The following is a 5,508-nucleotide window of genomic DNA, read 5'->3' as shown; positions in this document are numbered from 1 at the left end:
AAATAACCAAATAACTTAGGAACTGATGCTAAGTATTTAGATTTTTTATTTTTTATTTTTTATTTTTTTTGTTTGAACATAATAGCATGTCTAGACAACGAGATCGAGATATTTCTACTCGTGGCCGGCGTCAGGCCTTCCGAGATGACACTCCCACGGTTCTCGAGGATATAGACGATGCCTTGGAGACCAAGCCTCGCCCCTCTACGAGTTGGGGAAGGTGGACTCCACCTCCGTGGACACCCGACGAGTTGGTTTTCTGTCGTGAGAACCATATTTCTCACCATCCACTTACCGGCGTAGTCGATGGTGTGCTTCGCCATCATGGATCAGGAGATAGAGATTTGATTCCCCGACTATACAGGATCATCACAGGGGATCCTACCACCAACTCCTTGTGTGAGTCTGCTGGTTTGGGAGATTTCTATTCAACGATTGTGGGATTTCGCAGCCCTCGAGGCTGTGGTTCGACAGTTGTTCGAGCGCTGTTGGAGTATTTTTGGGATACTACCAACACTTTCCACTTTGCTTAGGGGGAGATGACGGTTACTCCTCTTGATTTCAGAATGATCAGCGGCTTGCGTTTCACCGAGCGGCCTGTACAGCAGATTCCTGACCACACTTAGGGGGAGAATGAGGCAGCGAAGTTGTTAGGTCCTGTCGTTCAGCATATGAGGACTCGACCGGTGCATCGGGGTGGTCCTAGGAGTGGGCGATCAGAGTTAGCTTCTGTTCTTGCCCATGGTTTTGACATAGTTGGGACGACACCTAAGCAACGAGTTCTGATCTTTATCTTGATCCTTATTTCCAGGACACTTTCTCATGATAGGAGTTCTCGTGCGCTTGTTTGTTACCTGCCGTCTCTGGTGAGGATTGGTGAGATAGGATCCTTCAGTTGGGCTAGTATAAGCTATGCTGATCTACTCTCGTCGCTGCGTCATGGCTGCAGGCAGCTGAACGATAAGGCCCCTGTTGCTGTTTATGGTCTGTGGAGAGTTGTAGAGGTGACGATCTTTTCCTCTTCATGTTTTGTTTTTACCGGTTTAGCTCATGTGCTTAGAGATTATTCTTGTTGCAGAGCGGTCCACGATTTTCCTGTCGGTGCCAGCTGGCGTGACCTAGGCGAGTCACGAGTGGAGTCCGTATCTAGTCTGCTCGGGCTGTTGCGTCGTGGCACCTCTACTGTTGGTGTAAGGGTCGATTTCACAGTGTATTATTTTTTACTTTGATGTTATTCTTCGGCATTCATTGCAATCTCTTATGGTTTTTAGATTGCTGTCGAGATTTAGTATCGGCCTTGGGCTGGCATGGCCGATCTTCCCGAGGCTTTGTTTGGTACCTTGGAGAGCGTGTTGTTTGTTAGCACAGCGCTGATTGCTTTGTGGTGCCATTGCCTCCGCCTGAGTCTATGTTGCACCCACGGTTGTTGGGGGAGCTGTTGGACAGGAGGGAGCACTACCATTTTCCTTGGCAAGAGTTGGTGCGCAAGGACGACGATTATTCCCAAGACTTGCTTCCTTACTTCGCTCCTCCGCCCCGTCTTCCCGAGGTTTTCTTTTCTTTTAGAATTTTATTTTGCTTAGTCCCTGTTTAAACCGTTGAATAACCTGATTATTCGATCGTGTTTTAGACGACTGTTCGTCGTAGGGGGAAGATCGAGGTCCCGCCTCAGTCCGTTCGTTACCTGGGGCCGATTTGCATGACTGAGGATCATATTGCTGATGCACCGGAGGGTTTCAGACAGGCGCAGGAGTCACTGCCTGATGAGTTCGAGTCGGTAAGCTTTCTGACACATCTTTCATTCTCCTTATTACTGCTTGTTACCGACTTTTTGGTTTCAAGTCATGCATTCGGATATGATGGGCTTTATGAAGTTTATTGATGCTTTGAAGTATTGTGTCATCAAGCTACGACGTGGTGCGAGTTGTCAGAGCGGCTCAGACGATGCTCATGAGGTATATTCATCTGTTTCTCATGTTTACCTTTTCATGCATTACTGATATCTTTTCATTTTGTGTCTTTCAGGAGCGATGGAGGTGACGGAGGTCTCGCTCGCGCTCGAGGCATAGAGGCTCGGACGAGGGGGAGCCTAGTCACCGCAGACGATCCCTTGAGGTTCGTTGACATTCTTAGACGCAGCGGCATCATCCTTAGACTTCTCAGCCATTTCAGGGGCTTCAGACTCGGTGGTCGCAATCTCAGATTTCTCAGCCGTTTCAGGAGACTCAGTGGCAGCAGTCTCGGCCTTCTCAGCCATTTCAGGAGACTCGGTGGCAGCAGTCTCGGCCCTCTCAGCCATTCCAGCCTTCACAACCTGAGTTTAGGCCGATCATTACTCATACGGACCAGGACTTATTTTCAGTTCCATTGTCTGGGACGATGCCTCCACTAACGCTTCCTACATCTTGGAGTCAGCCTATGCAGTTTACCAGCTGGATAGGACCTGCTTTGAGTATGTCTTCTGCTGGAGCTGTTGGTACTAGTAGGGACGCTACTCCTCGCACTCGGATGATGCAGAGTCTTTTTGGTCCGCCATTCCCTTACTCACGGTTTCATGATGACACTGATCCCAGTTCTGGATCTGAGCAGTTTTGACCGAAGGTTTTCATTATGTACTTGGTTGATGACACTTCACGCTATTTATGTACCATGACTCACTTTATATATTTTATTCACACTTTATGTATTTGACATTATTTACTCAATTAGTGTACATGTTAGTGTGTGCTTGAGACTGACTGTGTGTGATTGTGTATTTATTAATGACGCGAAAAAAACGTTATTTTTTGTAAGTGGAGGGTACCGACCTTCCCCAAAATAAAAAGAAAATAAAAATAAAAAGAAAATAAAAATGGGACTAGTTTTACAACTTCCCCAAAATAAAAAGAAAATAAAAATAAAAATAAAAATTAAAAATGGGACAAGTTTTACAACTCCCCCAAAAGAAAATAAAAATAAAAATAAAAATGGGATAAGTTTAACCACTTCCCCACAATAAAAAGAAAATAAAAATAAAAATAAAAATTAAAAATGGGACAAGTTTTACAACTACCCCAAAAGAAAATAAAAATAAAAATAAAAACGGGACAAGTTTCACAACTTCCCCAAAAGAAAATAAAAATAAAAATGGGACAAGTTTTACAACTTCCCCAAAATAAAATAAAATAAAAATAAAAATGGGACAAGTTTTACAACTTCCCCAATAAAAAGAAAATAAAAATAAAGGAGAATTTTATTAGGAATAAAACTCTCGAAAAACGAGATTGAGGGATAAACGGTGAAGGAAAATACAACAAAAATCCGAAAAAATAGGTGAAGGATAAAAATTAAAAAGCGCGTCACGGGGTTATCTGCCACACCACGGTGCATACTGCCGTGGCACGATATTTTATACCTTGTCGCGGCGCATAATCAGTGAAGTGATGCTTTTTGCACGTGCAACTGGATAGATTTTTTTGCGTTTCTGAACTCTTTTGGCTATAAATTACGACCAGTTAATACGTGATATGCATAATTACGAAACACAAAATAACTAGAATTTCATATTTCTATAATAATGTCTCAGAATTTTGATAATACATTGTGTGACTGGTCATATTCTTTGACTAATGCAGACAAAAGAGAGCTAGAATTGTTTCATGTTACAGGTTTATTAGCATTAAGGCATGTAGCAATTGAACATGATTTTCTGAGAGCAGCCTTAGATTATAGGAGTCCGGAAACTCATTGTTTTAAGTTCGATTTTGATGAAATCTGTCCGCTGCCGGAAGAATTTGGTGCTATCTTTGGCTTCCCTGCTAGAAATCTTGTTGCAATGCCTACTCTGCGTGAATATTATTACCAGGATTTTGAATGCCATCTAAATCTGACGCATCCAGATTTAAATAGAATTGTGTGTGGTAATGAAGTAGATCTAGAAAAGCTTGCAAATTTATATTTTAATCGTCCTGTCTCTGAGTCATATCATGTATATCGTAGAAGGGCTTATATTTTTTTGCATGTTTAGCAAGCTTTTATTTGCAAATGGTAGAGTAGGACATGCTAGTTTAGCATCTGTGCTTGAACATGTTGAATCTGGAAGATCCCCTATGCCTACTTGCCTTGGAGAAACTTTGCGTGGTCTCGACGAAGTAAAATCTGACTGGAAAGCCATCAGGAAGGGCTCTCTAGTACTGTTGCAGGTAAAAACGCGCCCTGGTTAACCACCGTGACACGTGGCAGGCACCGTGTCACGGTACTGCTTGCCGCGACACAGTGTTCTTTGCCGTGTCACGGTGCTTCTCTGGATATACTATTTTTATTTTTTTACGCAACTGACCATCTGCACTTTTTTTTTATTTATATTTTTTATTTGTAGATTTGGTTGATGGAGCGTTTGGAACTCTTTGAAGCCCCCGACGATATTGAAAAATATGGTCCCAATGATCTAGTTCGTAGGAAGAAGAATTACTCTGCAAACATGTCATATGATGATTGGAAGGTGTTCTTTGCAAAGAGAGAATTTTCCATTCAATGGGTGATACCTTGGTGGAGACTCACTAGGATGGTTGGGACGAATGATACACCATATTGTCGTGTTCCTAGTATGTCAAAGTTGATCTTTTATTGCCCTTCCCGATTGATGCAACAATATGGACTTGAACAAGTAGTTCCACGCTATAACGATAGTCCCCGTGAAGTATCATTGCATGAAAGTAATGTTCACAAGTATGAGACCTATTGGATTGGAAGGCCTATGTGGACTGTTTATGCGAGTAGCTTTGCTCCTCCCCCCTTGTCTAGTGCATATAAAGCATGGTTGAATCCTCGAAGTAGGAGGGAGAGAGTTGGATCACGTCAGTTTGATGTGAAGGGACGACTTGGAAGTAAGAAGGGGCCTCCTAAAGATCGTCTAGGTCCGAGAACACAAGGGATTGAATTTAAGACTCTATAATGCATAAAAAGAAGAGTTATGTAAAGGAAAGGGTAAAGAGAAGATGGTTTATAGGGAAAAACAACCTAAGAACTATAAAAGGGGTGAAATTTCAACCAGAGGTGTGACGATTCGAGCTACAAAAGATACACTAATGGTGAAGGCCGACCTAGTTGAAAAGAAGAAGGAAGCTTCTAAAGTGAAGAAGGATTAGACCAATATTGCTTTGCATTTATGATTTAAGTTTTAATTTTTAAATAAGGCGTATGATGCCAATAGTTGTAGTCACATTTATTTCAATAATAATAGCATATTTATTTTTGCCTTAATTAAAAGTTACAATGACTTATTTTTATTTTCTTTTATTTTATTTTTTAAATCCGAGTCAAGAAGTCGGATGTAATGGAAGAATCGAACAAAACAATTTATAAAAATCCTGGAAGTACTGCCGCGCCACGGTGAATATTGCCGTGTCATGGCAGTTTTTGCCGCGTCGCGGTACTTCTTGCCGTGACACGGTTCTGCTACAGGATTATTTATTTATTTTTTATTTATTTTTTTTCTGAAATTTCTCCGTGTCGCGGAAAGTTTTGTCG

The sequence above is a fragment of the Chenopodium album genome, chromosome 17, assembly GCF_948465745.1.
Source record: "Chenopodium album chromosome 17, dcCheAlbu1.1, whole genome shotgun sequence".
NCBI classification, from domain to species: domain Eukaryota; kingdom Viridiplantae; phylum Streptophyta; class Magnoliopsida; order Caryophyllales; family Amaranthaceae; genus Chenopodium; species Chenopodium album.
This window is presented reverse-complemented; position numbering follows the sequence as displayed.